The sequence below is a fragment of the Canis lupus genome, chromosome 18 (genome assembly GCF_003254725.2).
Source record: "Canis lupus dingo isolate Sandy chromosome 18, ASM325472v2, whole genome shotgun sequence".
NCBI classification, from domain to species: domain Eukaryota; kingdom Metazoa; phylum Chordata; class Mammalia; order Carnivora; family Canidae; genus Canis; species Canis lupus.
In genome coordinates this window covers 33,739,569-33,754,838 of record NC_064260.1, presented here as the reverse complement: position 1 = coordinate 33,754,838, position 15,270 = coordinate 33,739,569, and the positions used below count along the sequence as shown (strand labels likewise).

The 15,270-nt window shown below is 48.0% G+C and overlaps 1 long non-coding RNA gene across 1 annotated transcript; it reads right to left on the bottom strand.

The window, feature by feature from the left end:
• Window positions 1-499: 499 nt before the first annotated feature.
• On the bottom strand, window positions 500-7,641 carry LOC112663448 (uncharacterized). The gene is made up of 3 exons (XR_003139226.3): window positions 7,187-7,641; window positions 5,068-5,218; window positions 500-4,110 (listed from the first exon to the last, which is right to left on the bottom strand). It is a non-coding gene; the product is annotated as an uncharacterized LOC112663448 (long non-coding RNA).
• Between the last annotated feature and the right edge of the window lie 7,629 nt (window positions 7,642-15,270).

Genomic DNA, 15,270 nt, shown 5'->3' with positions numbered 1-15,270 from the left:
TTTTAGATATATTGGATAAAATAAATATATTATTAAAGTTAATCTCACCTGCTTTTTTTTTTAACTTTTTTAAGTGACTACTAGAAATTTAAAAAGTATGTATATGGCATTATATTTGGCTTGGACAGCACTGCTCAGTGGACCATTGTACTACTCCTCCAGGGCAGAAGTGGCGCTGTCCAGGGTCTCTTGGCAAAGACCACCCAGCCTAAAGCACCATCTGGGCACTCAAGCTCCCCAAATAACTGCTGGGGAAATGTGAGCACATCTTATCCCAAGACAGCACAACAAACAGAATCCATTAAGCAAAGCAAATTTTGCTTGTGGCCTGGATACAAACACAGGTGCAGCGAGAGCTTCAAGCCTTTTCAAGCAATTCCATTTTCTCAGAAGGATGGTATGTCCACAGCATAGTGTCAGGGCAGGAGGGAGGTCCCGTATGCCCTTCCCCAACATCTCAATATGTCTCTCAGAATCCCAGAGGGTAGATGGAATAGCGTTTTTGAAATCGGCCAGGAAAATTGTGAAATGTTTATTTGATGGCAGGGTAAAAATTGTACATTTTCTGGTAAGGTAGAAAATAAGAACAAAGATCCAAATAGCCAGTCCCTCACACCGCCATTTTAGTCACAGTCCGCCTGTGCTTTTGGCTGTGTTACAATATGAAATAAATCCCTTTATAATCCCTCACAGTGGCTCCAAAAAAAAAAAAAAAGTATTTTCACAAGCACCAGAGCAGACCCTTTGGGCATTTCTTCCCGCAAATGCTCATCTCTGCTCAAACCTCTTCCCCACCCCACACCCCACCCCCGATTGCATCCTTTTACAATACAGTGAACTGAAAGGATCTAGCACTGGTTCTGTCAAGTGGGGATGGGAGGTGGGGAAATATAGGGAGTGGTCCAAAAAGGAATCGCTCACGCAAGCTCAATATCCTCCCCAAACTCTCCATGATCCTTCCCAGGTCACTCACCTCTGTTCATTTCTTCTTCCAACCGACACGTGGAATTTCCTGTTTTCTGCCTCTTGTCATGCTCTCACATTGACGTTACCTAACACATCACGTAGTTCTTAGGGTCTTTGAGCGGCATGACACTCCCCCTGAACCCTCATCCCCGTTCATAGCTCCGTATAACTTCATGTAACACTCAATAAATATTTGTTGAATGACTGAATGAAGTTGAATCTGGTATTTGCCAACTCTGATAAAATAGAGGGAATCGATGCCAGCCTCCCTACTAGACAGAGAAACCGGACAGCTATATAAAATGATCTGAAGGGAAAATTGCATCCAACACTTTACTTCCAGGTCTCTGAAGGAGGCTGTTATAACAATGGACTATAAATACAGGGTGAATGGTGTATCTGTAAGGAAGCAATTCCAACAGTGGTCTGGAAGAGCCAAGAAAATCCAGCTTCTTCTCCCCGAGTATATACACAGGTGCGCTGTGTGGAATGAAATCCACTTAACTTGATTTTATGGACAGTGATTCATGCAAACTCAGCTCCAAACTGCTCAGCACGGCTCAGTTAAATAAATTACAGCAGGAGTAAGCCAGCCAGCAGTAAAGGCAAAAGACAGAAAATAAACTTGAGGTTGAGGACTGAAATTTTTGGAGTGCCTGCCCTGCCAGCATCATCTTTCTTCTGGGGGATTCTGAAGGGACCTCGGTGGTCTTCAAGGTCAAGGCCGTGATTTGACTGATAGGGTAACTGAGGACCATGGAAGATGGAGTACATGTCCAAAGTTACTTAAAGAGTGATTGACAGAATCAGGGCTCCCGGGTCACAGGTCGGAGCATTTCTTCATTTCGTCAGGCTCCTGAGTGTGTTGTTCACTGCCATAGGGCCAGGCACACCGAAGAGACCCGATAGACATTCGTTGAATTAACGAATGACTGAATCTGCTAGGCTGGGGGTAGTGAGTCAGCCTGAGGGTTAGAAGGGGGGAGGAAAGATGAAAGATGACCCTCTAGAATAAACACCCGAGTGTTTAGGGATGGAAGGGCTCCCCCTTAGATGCTCAGTGTTCCAACTCCCACCTGGGAAGACACAACCAGCCCCCTACTCTGGCCTCCTCTCTGTTGTGTGTGACAGGCCTGCCACAATGCTCCATCCCTCCCTTTAGTGACTCCCCCTGAGGCCTCTAGTTCCTTCCTTTAGGACTAGGGCATCACTGCCCAGGAATGGGGATACGTCAGTGGGGATGACTTTGCCTCATTAACGCCTTAGCACCTACTGGCCCTGAGCATGCAGTCGTACTATAGTGACATCCTTGGGGTGTTCTGTGAGATACCATCACATTCTTAAAATAAATTACCCATATCTATTTTTTTCCTAAGCTAGCTGGAATTCTTTTTCTTCCTTGTAACGAAAAGATTCTTACACAAAATAAAGGCTCTCAGTAATTGACGCAGTGGATAGATAAATCTAAGGTATGGCAGTTTTAACACATGGCTACAAATTTTTTGACAACTGTCCCATCAAGAATTGAAATCTACCTACTTTCCCCTTGGATCTAAGCAGACTCGTGATGGTCTCAACCAATAGAGTATGAGAGATGTGAAGGCATATATGAGTCTTGAGGATAAGCCATAAAAGGCCATGCAGCTTTCAACTCATTCTTGGAGCACTGAGCTACCCCATAAAAAGCCCGACTGCCATGAAGCTATCATACTCTGGACAGGCTACGTGTTGGTGTCAATAGTCCCCAGCCCAAGCACTAGGCTTATGTGAAGGAAGAAGCTTTTAGGTGGCTCTAGCACTTGCCATTCAAGTCCTCCCAGCTGAAGGTCCAGCTCTCCAGGAGCGGTGACAATCCATCCCACCACGCCATCTCTAAATTCCTGACCTGTGGAACATACAAATAGAAGAAAAAAATGCTGATTGTTTTATGTCATTCCGTTTGGGACAGTTTGGTATGCAACAATGAATAACTGAAACAGAAGTGTATAAAGGAATAAGAAAAAGGCCAAGAGTATGAACATTGTTCAGCCGGCGTATAGAAAGGAGGCACCACGGAATTCCAGTTATCAGTCTGAAGACACAGGAGGCTGGTAGCCTTGGGGCAGGGATAGGAGTTGGCATAGGTGATTTGTTATGGAGAAATATTGTCTTCTTTGGTCTACACCTGGGCCAGCTCTGGGAGGAGACCTCTCTGTAAGAAAGCTGACACAGGGAACAAGCAGCCTGCTCTTTGATGTGCTTTAGAGGTTCCAGCTTGCTTCCTCAGCCACACTCCTCAAGACCATGAGCATCAGATGGGAGGGGAGGCATTGTAGTTTTTCAAATGCTCCCATGCCTGGAACCCGAACTCTTTCGGTTGCAAGGGACAGAAATCCAAGTTAACTAGCACAACCAATATATGAACACTATGACATGTAGCTTGTGATCAAAATGCAACTTTCAATTTTACTCAGTGGAGAGTGATGGCAACACACTATCCCTGAGTGGTCCAGCAGTGAAAGGCTGCTGTTGGAATGAAGTTGGGTATTGTCTTGTCCATCCTCTTGGAGCATAGTTCTCATGCGCTTCAGTAAATGGACATCTTTCTTAGGTGACAGCTTGACATTTTGCTGTGCTGAGGCCAAGTTATACCAGAGTCTCTCCACCGTCATAGCCTACTAGCTAATACTCTGTCCATTAGATATAACTACCATAGTAGGTATTATCTGTTATCACAACCATGCTATAAAACAAATAACCACAGAACTTCAGTGCCATATAGCAATTGACATTCTGCTCACGAGTCTCTGGGTCAGTTGGGTGGTTTCACTGGGCTTAGAGGGATCATTCACACATCTACACTCAATAGTAAGTTGGCTTAGGAGGCTCGGCTGATCTTGGCTGGGCCGGGCTCTCTCACATATCTGAGGCTTTGACCTGGCTTTGCTTTCCATGTCTTATTCACCATCAGGCTAGCACAGGCTTATTCCCATCATGATCGAGGACCAAGAGGTAGAGCAAAAGTCAGCAATGTCTCTTGAGGCCTAGACTTGAGACAAGCACACCATCACTTCCACCACATTCTATGAGCCAAGGCAAATCACAAGATAAGCTCATGCTCAAGGGTTGGAGAGATATCTTCACTCTTGAGTGTGGGGTAGGAACCTGCAAAGGCAAATTGCAAAAGGCATGTATTAGGAAGAATTAGAGCCATCTCTGAAATCAGTTTCCCATATAATATTTGCCACTTGGCAGCAAAATAATTTTATATGTAAAGTTTAGCAACATGCCTAAGACAGGTTTGCAGTACACTGGAATGCCAAGGTGCACAGAGAATTAGGGGTATAATAGTTGAGAACTGGGAGTATGGAGTCGGGACAGCTGGATTCCAATTCCTACTCTACCACTTACTAAATGAGCTCGGGCAACACTCTTAGCCTTTCCACGTCTCAGTATCCTCACCTAAAAAATGGGCACAATAACAGCCATCCAGGTCATAAGGTTATAAAGATTAAGTGGTAACATCTACTATGAAATGCTTAGCACAGTGCTCACCATGAAATAAGTGTTCAGTAAATAATAAATGATAATTACTAATTTCATCATAAGGAGTCAAAGCAGGAGGTGTACTGCCTAGATCTACCCTGACACCATTGCTTCTATCACTCCTTTCAGCTCACCCTCAGGAAAGCCACTGAGTTCTGTGAAAGGTGGTAGGCAGATTCATGGAAGGAGAAAAAAAATATATGAAGGATCAGTGCTCGTATTCATTCATTCATTCATTCATTCATTATATGTCCCTATGTGCTTTCCAATTTGCCTCCAAAAAACAATAGTTTTGAAGGGTGCTGGCATTAGCAAATAATTTCAGATGTGCCCAGAGAGTTAGTCCCAAGGAATTTCAGTGCATTATTGCTGATAATAGTAAAAACCAGAAATCACAGGAGACTGACCAAATGAATTATACCTTTTTATAGCGAAATACAATGTGGCCATCAAAAATTGCCATGTAAGATATCTAATGATGTAGGAAGATGAGGTGGAGAGGTATTGCTGAGAGCAAAAAGCAAGACACTAACAGTGCATATAGGGTGATCTGCTGTTTGGGTTCTCTCGCATTACCTAGTGCAATTGTCGGCTGCAGGGATTCCATCATTCCTTCTTGATCCTTGCTGATTCAGGAGGTGGACATTTTGGCAGCCTCTTCTCCCATGAAAATATGGTTTTCCAGATTTCAATCATTTCGTGCTTCAATCTCCGCCTTATTCTAAATCTAATCATGAATAAACACAAAAAAGTGCTCAGCTTCCCCAATAGTCAAGCACAGGAATATCAAAACTATACTAAGATACCACCACACAGTTAGCTATGGCTAAAATAAAAAAATACTGATAATTCCAAGTGTTACCGAAGAAGGGGTTTGGTGGCAACTTACACACACCCCTTTGAAATCGGTTTGGCTGGCGCTATAAAATTCAAATATGCATGCCAGCTCTGTGCATGACCCGGCAGTTCACTCCTAGTTGACTCTCAACAGAAATGTGTGTGCAGGGCAGCCCGGGTGGCTCAGCAGTTTAGCGCCGCCCTTGGCCCGGGGCGTGGTTCTGGAGACCCGGGATCCAGTCCCACGTTGGGCTCCCTGCATGGAGCCTGCTTCTCCCTCTGCCTGTGTCTCTGCCTCTCTCTCTCTCTCTCTCTATGTCTATCATAAATTTAAAAAATCTAAAAAAAAAAAAAAAGAAATGTGTGTGCATATGCACTGAAAGACACACATGGGAATGTTCATGGCAGCATTTTTCATAGTAGCGAGACTGGAAACAACCCAAATGTCCATTTATAGTAAAACTGACAACTTGTGATATAGTCATTACTATAGAGTAATGGAAATGAATAAGGTACAAGCAACAAAGCGAAGTAGAACAAAAGAAGCCAGACATAAAAATATATGCACATGGCCCTATTCATGCACACACACACATAAGTAGTTCTGTTTATGTAAAGATTAAACATTTAGGACTATAGTCTTGGAAGCCAGCATAGTGGCTAACTTTGGGAAGGTTGGACAAGCCGTGGTTGGGGAAGAGCATGAATGGGGTAATAATATATTCTTGACCTGGGTGCTAGTCACATGTTATATACTTTATGATAACTCGTTGGGCAGTATACTAATAATTTCTGCGTACTTCCTGTGCATGTGACCTACTTTCTAATGAACCTTTTTAAATAAAACAAATTTAGGGGCATCTGGGCAGCTCAGTTGACTTGGTTTTGGCTCAAGTCATGATCTCAGGGTCCTGGGATGGAGTCCCCATTGGCCTCCGCACTCAGCAGGGAGTCTGCTTGTGGATTCTCTCTCTCCCTCTCCCTCTGGGTGCAGCTTGCTCTCTCTTTCTCTCTAAAATAAATAAATAAATAAATTTTTAAAAAAATAAAATAAACAACATGGCTCGTGCAATAAGACATGGCATTAGAGCACTTTCTAGGAGTTACTGTCTAACAAACTGAGATTGTCTGTCTTTGTGATTCCTCAGGGGGACAAGAGAGAGTCCCTCTGAGAGTGGCCTGAGTCCCCAGGGGAATTGGGAGTGATGCATAAACAACAGGCACAGTCCGGCTCTTGAATCTGGAAGCAAATTCAGCCTAACGGAAACCCCAGTCAGGGAATTTCTTTGAGGAGCTCGGAGAAGGTGGGAGACCCACCCCAAAGCACAGGCCCGGGTGGCTCCCGGGAGCCCCTCCCGAGGCCTGTGTAGCCTTTAGGCTGAACAAAGCCCTTCCCATCCCCACCAAGGAGCTGTTGTTTCCAGAGGCCTGGTGGAACAGCTAACTGTAAGCCAGGGGGAGGAAGTTACACAATGGATGTTGAAATGTAGGCTTGTTGAAAAGTTGTCACTCGAGTAATGAATGCCCTATTTCCTGTTTTTTTGCCGAAAGTTAAATGCTGGGCATAATTAGCTAGTAAAAAAGCAAGCTTGGCCGCAGAACAAAAATAGCACATTTTGGGAGCCCGGGCCAATTAAAATTGTTTATGCAGCCATTTAGCAATATTTTTCTCCAAACTATTATGACCGGGAAATATGCAGCATGAGACTGGAAGGCAAGCTCCTCGGAAGAAAAATGGCCCACACACTGATCCTTTAAACAGCCTGCTGTTCTCAGGGGATTTTATAATAAGAATGAACACTTCCATCCTCCTGAACTCCCTGGGCCTCCTCGCGATCCTGAGACCGGCATCACTCACCCTCTGTAGCAGGCAGCTGTTGATGAGGTTCTGCAACCGGCTAATGTTAAGATTAGCCAAGCTCCCCCATGTGTTAGAGACGCCAGCCACTACCGACTGGGCCGCCTGGCGCAGTCATGTAAATCATCTGGCTGATGCCGTGGTCACACTGAGCGGATGAAACATTGTTGTTAATGCCCGGACAGCCTGGCTGGTGTCAGGAGTAGTTGCTGGAACTCGGGGAGCTTGCCCTTGGCACAGTTTGTCACGACGCCAGTTCCTCCTCTCTGCGCTCTGTCTCCAGCACTTTCCATGTCTCCAGTGATCTTCCACCCCGAGTAGGCAGGTTCCATCTCCCTTTCCCTCTCCAGCCTCCGGGTCAACACCCACTTTGAGATCCTTCATTTACACTCAGGTGTAATGGACTGATCACAGCTCTGGAAGCCATCAGGACTCCTAGCTGAGAGATGCACTTTGGTTATGGAATTGCAGGCACTGAGTTAGGGGATGGGGTGAGCACTTGGGAGGCAAGGGCCTTCTCAACATCCCTAAAGTTTCACCCAAGGGAAATAGGCTATTTGACTTATCTCACCAGGTTACCCCCCCCCCCCCCTTGGCTGAATGCCTCCTTTGGCTGACAGAAGAGAGATCTTTGGAGACCTTCACCTGGCTGTAGACATTGTCTCAGACACCACACGCATAGTCTTAGCCTGGCCACCCCTGCGCACCCCCAGCCAGAGTTCTCCATCTCCCCAGCCCTGAGGCATCGAGGTGAGCACCACCCATCTGGGAGACTGACTGTGGAAAGTCTTTTGCCGTCCCTAGGTCGGACAGGAGGACTCCAACAGCAGAAGAGCCATCTCTTGTCTTTCTGCTCACGTCCGGTTCATTTCATGTTCCTTCATTCATACATAGTATTTATAAAATAAGTTTCTATATGGATCCAAAATAATAATTCAGCTTACTAGTAAGAGCTCTCCTTGGCTTGATCCCAGCTTCCCCGTCTCACCCTTCCTCAGACTAGTCACCCTCTTGAGTTTGCCAGGAATGTCTTTCTTCTGAAGCACACGCTGTACTCTTCTACTTCTATGCTTTGTTCAGACCCTGTTCCCTGCCTTTGCTCCTTTCTCTCCATGTATCTGAATCTGTCCCGTCATGTGAGGCTAACTTGGACCCTCCCCCCTTCTTGCCCACAAAGCCCTCTCTGACCACTTCTGGCTACAATGGTCTACTACATGTCTGAACTCCCGTAGCATTTCTTCTCTCAGCCTACACATGGCCTTTGGTCAAAAACTGCCTTTGATGTGCCCTGCATTCTCTTGAACACTTTCTCTTTGGATAGAAAGTAGAGCATAGTGTTGGCCTCCCTCCCTCCAGCCTATGAGCACTGGAGTCAGGAGGGGACCTCTGGTCAGCAGTTTCCGGGTCAGAACTAAATGAAGACCTGCCCCCTGGGTCCCCACAGGAATTTCCTGTTGACACCCCCACCCCCTGCCTTCCATTTCCTCTCCTCCAGGCCTCACCTCTGAATCATGACTTTCCCTGCTAGCTCTTCCATTCTCTTTCTCCCCTCCATTCAATACCCATTGCAAGGCTTCAGATAAGAACAGTTGATGAGATCAGCTCCTGGAGACCTTCTTCTGGTTCTACAAGTACATGTGGTACAGTGGCTGTAACTCTTTGCAGTTAGCCAACCAGTGACCTCAAAAGGTCATCAGCCCCTTGTCACTACATTCATTCATTCAATCAATATTTTCCATGCCCTGTGCTGGGCCTCAAGGACACAGCAACAAACAGATCCCAGGCGCTGGCTCCTTCTTCAAGGAGCTGGCTATCTAGAAGGTGATCCAGGCAAGTGAACAAGCAGTGACAGGACACAGTCTGTCCGATGGGAGAGGTTTAATATTTCCCCTATGGATGAAATTCTGTTCTGTTTAACAATATCTGTTGAGAACCACAAAACTGTTCTGTCGACCTTTCCAGAGGCTGTAGTTCCTTTGCGGTACACCCAAGTCTTAAAAACTCTCTGGTTTTTCCATTACCTATTAAACTTAGTAACAATCCTTTAAAAAGAGGCAGCCACATCACTTAGCAGGATTCTTCATGTACTTCAATATAATAATTAGGTCATGCTTCTAGCATTGCCTAGTGTTTAAAATGATGCTAGAAAGTAATAATTCAGGTAATAATAATACTAGTTATCACCTACTAAACATGTAGGTGTCCAGTGCCAGGAGCTTTCACAGGCCTCATGGAGAGATCTGAAGGCCAGAGGGGCTTTTTTCCATACCCCAAGACATTAGCATGTCCTTTAAGGCTATGGCTCCCTGCCCCCTGCCCCATCTGTTCACCTGGTGAGCTTCCATTATTTTTGCCTGACCCACACCCATTGCATCCTCTTCTGGGGTCATGAGTCTCCGTTGGTAGGGAGAGAACATCCAGCTGCCTCACCCTCCTTTGGCCAAAACCTAGTGCTTCAAACTAGACTCCACTGACACTCTTTCCCTTAACCTTGCTTCCTGGGGCTCACACAGCCTCACTGTTGAGTTCTGAAGTAACTTCCCACCCGCTAGGCCCTACTCTGCTTACATTCACACAGTTGATTACTGTGGCTTGTAACCAAAGAACCATAACCCAAACTGTCGTTCATTGCAACCTGGTACAGTCTTCTCATTCCTTTGTTCCGGAGACAACAAGCTGATGCTGTCTGGAATTTGCAAATTCTGCTCAGCACTCTGTGGAAGGAGGAGAGACTCAGACGCCAGGGCCATGGACCGTGGGACGTTAGAGAAAGGAAGTGCCTGACAAACAGCAAACGTGCCAAATGAATGCTTTCAGAGAAACGAGGGTTGCCTGAACACTATTGATTGTAGGCTCACTAATGGTTCGGGCTGTGAGGCTGGGTGTGACAGCTCAGCCTCACTCCGTGCTGTAATATACCGCCAAGTCAGGCCTATTTTCCGGTGTCAGCAGGGAAATGGGAGACTATTAAGGACGCACCTTATCAGGAACTGAGCTCAGTGTCACTGGGGAGACGGTGGCAATTAGCATGATGGAAGCCATGAAGCAGCCCCAGCTCTGGGCCAGGTGCGGAAGAAATTAGTAGGAAGCCTCTTAACTGACTGGTCAGCTTAGGCTCCAACAGGGAGGGGGGGCCCCCCCAGCAAATGCTGATGCTCCCTTTTCTCTGGCTGGAAAGACCTCCACCCCTTCTAGGTACCTTGTGATCTGCTCTCTGCACACACATCCATTGGTGATCGTCTATCTAGTCTCCCTGCCCCACTTACACAAGCAATGACGAGCCCTCTCATTTGAAGGGTGCTCTCACGTGGATTATGCCGGTCAGACAGTAGAGTCATTGGCCCAAGTTTTGGAGACTGGAGTGTCTGGGACAAATGGGTGAGTAAGTCGGCTACTATCTTTCCCTCTGGGGCTCTCAAGCTGGAGGGAGCCACAGGTGAGCGTGTGAGGGGCCTTCTTTTGAAGAACTTCCCATGCAAGTGTCATCACTTCTCTGCCCTCCCATTCCAAACACACACAAGGCCAAGGAAACGGATACGGCCTGTAAGCTAAGAGGCCCATTTCCTCTTCTACATGAGTTTGCTGTATGGCCTCAGAAAAATCCCTTTGCCTCTCTGAGTTTTGGTTTTCTCAACTATAAAATGAGGCAATTACTAGACGAGCTCTGAGTTAATCCAGGTCCTCCAAGAAGCAGGAGCCAAGAGGGGCTGAACACACTAGGATGTTATGAGGGAGAATGCCTGTGGGAGAAAATGTGGAGGAAACTGAGAAGGGCTGGGGGTGCCCTCAGACCAGGATGCCAGCCTGACTCTGAATCAAGAAGAAGGAGGAGGACGTGTAACTGGAAGCATCCCAGATGCCCTAAATCTAAGGAAAGGCCAGTGAGGCTGTCGGGGAGTCCTTGGGGCAAGTAGGGCTGTCAGAAGCATCCAGTGTCTCCCAGGGACAGGCCTGCCTTAGCATCTGTGCTGTTCTGTCCTCGGGGAGCAGCCAGTGGGGAGCGTGGCCTCAGAGTAGACGCAGGGGTGGATTTCAGAGCAAGCAGCTGCGGCCTCCTGTGGTGGGAGGCCTACGAGGTGCAATCTTCACCCCGTGTGCTTTGCTGTCTAGTGTTGTAAGAACCCTAGAGATAGGCCGGCAGCCCCAGACCCATGTCACCCTGAGCGGGTCTGGCTGGGCACCGTGCATAGCAGCTGCTCGGGGCACTCTCCGATGGCAAAGTTGGCAGGATGTTTGCATTCATGTGACACATTGGGATAAAATGCTTCCTGTCTTCCTATTTTTGGCCTTGCTTTGGTCTTCAGAGGAGGGAAGTAGGGGCTCCAGTTTCCCGGCTGTCATCTTTGTTTGAAGTGAAGCCAAACACTAGAGGCCCTACCCTGCTTACGCCTGTCCTGCCTTTCCTGGATGCCCCCACGCCTGGACCCTCCGTGCACATGTCCACACGTCCGTGCATGGGAAGCGGTATGCCTTTGAGCTCGGGGCTCAGAAAAACCTTGATCTGAGTTTCCATTCCCCACCTTCCTGGCTGCATTACCCTGTGCAAATGACCACTTCGGTAAGCCCTGCCACTCTTATCTACAACAAGGAGGGAAATCACACCTATCTCTTAGGGTTATTGTGAGAATTAAACAAGACAGGGCACATAAAGTTTTAGCACAGCGTGGCACATAGTACATGCTCGATAAATGACACTTAGTAGCGGTGTCACCTGCTGTCAGTATTGTCATTCCTGTCCTCAGTATCATCCTCCAGTGAGAAGACACTAAGTTCTCAGAAATCTCTCCCGTGCCCAAGGAGCATTCAGACAAGGGCAAGAACATGTAAGAGCCACACTAAGATTAGTGGCTAGGTTATGGGGTCCACTTGGGACATTTGTCACAGTCAGGGACTGTCTCGTTCATTTCATGCCTTCGACGGGGCTTCCCTCTGGTGCCCGAGCATCTGGCTTCCCGAGCTCACGGGCAACGCACCGTAATGTGTAGAGACGGTGCTCCTGGCCTGCACAGAGGACATGCCAGTCACTGAAAGGACCAGAAAGGAGAGTGCCGGTCCAGGGTGATGACAGACGGAGCAGGAGGGAGAGGTGGGCCGGCCAGGCCGGGTGATGAAGAGCCCTGTAAACCATATTAAAGCACTGGACCTGGTCCTGAGGGCAACGGCTGGTGCCCTTGATGGGTTTCAAGCCGGAGCGCTATGTAATCAGATTTGTCTGACGGCTTCAACACGCTCGACCCACATGAGCCCCCTTCCCTGGGGAAGACCTGTGCCCTGGAGAGGCAAATAGGAAGAGAAAGGCCTGGAATCGCACCCACCCCTTAGAAGCACTGCCCACTCAGACTTTCCCTGACCTGTCCTCCATCTGAACAAAGGCCCCGCGGCCAGCTGGAGAGGAGCCGGGTTGATTACTCACAGTTCCCTTCCCGGGAGGACAGGCGCTGATGTGTTTTCTCTTGATAACACTGGCTCCTTTCGAGCAATAGGACTTCCTGTCTGATCGGAGCCCAATTACTGTACCTCCAAAGAGAAAATGCTTTAAACAAATCCAGTTTTAGCCCTCCGTGAAAACGGAGACGTTTGCTCACTGATCTACCATTAGCCCTGAATTTAAGGAAGAATGGGTACTTGGGACTCCCAGCGACCAGAACGAGGTCCCCAGATCTGTTTGGTAAAGGATTCCAGTGGCCAAAGGGAAAGGGGATCTTCCCCCAGGGAATCTGCTCCCCTGCCCCCTATACCAAACTGGGCCTGGAGCTGCTGGCTTTCCTGGCTCCCCCACCCTTCATGAGGGGCCAGGGGCCTATGAGGAGCGAGTTGATTGGATCAACTCAGGGCGAGTCCAAGCTGCTCTGGTCAAACCCGGTGGCCCTGGGTCTGTTTACATCAGATCATGAGGAAACCTGCATGAAGACAATTGTTACCCAACGGCCATCGGTAAAAACTGCCTTTTTTCATACCTTGGGAAAATATGAAGACTGGAACTTCCACCCCTTAATAAGCACTCCTACCAGAGACCATTAGTTGTTTTCACTATCTTTCCAGTATCATCTGGACTATATCCCTCACTCCTTGTTTGTGCTTTTAAGACCAAGAGAAAGATCTTTCTCCCAAAGATCCTATGACACAGGTACTGTTTGTTCTTTTAAGTAGGCTCCTGTACCCATTGGGCGTAGGCAATGCAGGGCTCGATCTCATGACCCTCATGATCATGAGATCATGAGAGATCTCATGATCTCTCACCCCGAGATCGTGACCTGAGCTGAGATTAAGAGTCAGACCCTTAAATGACTGAGCCATCCAGGAGCCTCAACACAGGTACTGAGACTATTCCCATTTTTAAGTGAGATAACTAGGGCATATCCCCGTACCCATAGATCTACGATGGTATAGTGAGGGCGGGGATTAAGTTTACAGTTTGAATTAAGATTGCTAATCAGCTGACTTTGAGATGGGGAGAGGATCCTGGATTATTCAGCTGGGCCCAGTGTGATCCTTTCTAAGTGAGAGTCAGGGTCAAATTTGAAGATGCAACCCCGCTGGCTTTGAAGGCAGAGGAAGAGGACCACGTGCCAAGGGCTTCCGGGGGCCTCTAGGTTCTCTCCCAGAGCCTGCAGGAGGAGTGCAGCCCTCTAACATTGATTTTAGACCCTTGAGACCCATTGTAGGCTTCTGAGTTCCAGAATGGGAAGATAATAAATTGGTGGTGTTTTAAGCCATTAAGTTTGTGGTCATTTGTTACAGCAGCCACAGGAAATGAACACACTGGTATTGAGTGTATAGTAGTAAACACAATAAACATGGGCTCGGCTCTTAAGAGCTTTGCTGGATATTGCCAATGTCTGCGGACTCTGAGTTCCGTCAGCAGTTCCTAAAGCACATTAGGCGGCGGGAGCCCTGCCCTTTCTGGAGCCCAGGGCCTGCTGGTGGTACTCAGTGCTCTCCTTGCCCTATTTAACTTTAAACTCCTTCGGCTTCATGGAAAATATTAAGTATTGGGGCACCTGGGTGGCTCAGTCGGTTAAGCATCTGCCTTCGGCTCAGGTCATGATCTCGGGGCCCTGGGCTCGAGTCCCCCGTTGTTGGGCTCCCTGCTCAGTGGGGAGCTTGCTTCTCCCTCTCCTCTCCCTTGGTGCTCTGTCTCGCTATCTCTGTCTCTCTCCCTCAAATAAATAAATAAAATCTTTTGAAAGAAAGAAAGAAAATATTAAGTATTTTCTAGGGTTTGGGCCCACACTGAGTGTTTTGCATACATGCCTAATTTCACCCTGACCACAGAGTCTGTGGGGCTGAGAGATATTCTTATCCCTATTTACCAGATGAAGAAAGTGAGGCCCTGGGAGGAAAAGTGACTTTCCTAAGAGCACACAAGTAAGTGGTGGGTGTGAACCCAAGGCACCTGCCTCTCAACCCACCCAGGCTGTCAGCCTAGCAGCTGTTGTTCTATCCTCCTCGAGAGGGGCACCCTAGCTCCACCTCCCCACCCCCCTCACATCTGAAGGCAGTCGCAGGACCTGCTGTGGGTTCCAGTAATAGGGTGGAGTCCCCTGTTCTCGGGCAAACGCTGTTCCTACCCATGAGCACGGAGGGGTGTTTTTCAGACAGAAGCCTGGCAGGGGCTGAGATAAGCATGATTCAGGACAGCTCACATGGGGCCATTCTGGATTTAAAAAAAAAACAAAAAAAACCCTTGGCAGAGTGAGTGGCCTAGGACGGCAGTGCGGGGTATTGCCAAGCACAGGGTGAGCGAGGGTGCTCCTCCTGGAGCTCTGGGTCCAGAACCAGCTTCTCAGGAAGCTGGGACTCCGATCCACCCTACCCCAGGCCTTCACCTCTCCCGGCCTCCTGCCTCCCCAACCTTCACCCCATGAGACGCTGTTTCCACCCAGTGAGGGCAACTTGACCTGGCCCTTGGCTGGGGAAGGCTTGGGAGGGGGAGGGTGTGTGCCTGCACCGACAGCCACCACCACCGCAGTAATAATAACTATACCGGCTCCTACTTATTACGTGCTTATAAGCTTTAAAACGATCTCACTCAACCCTCCCTCACGGCCATCATTTGGGGTCGATTGTCTTATCACGGCTCT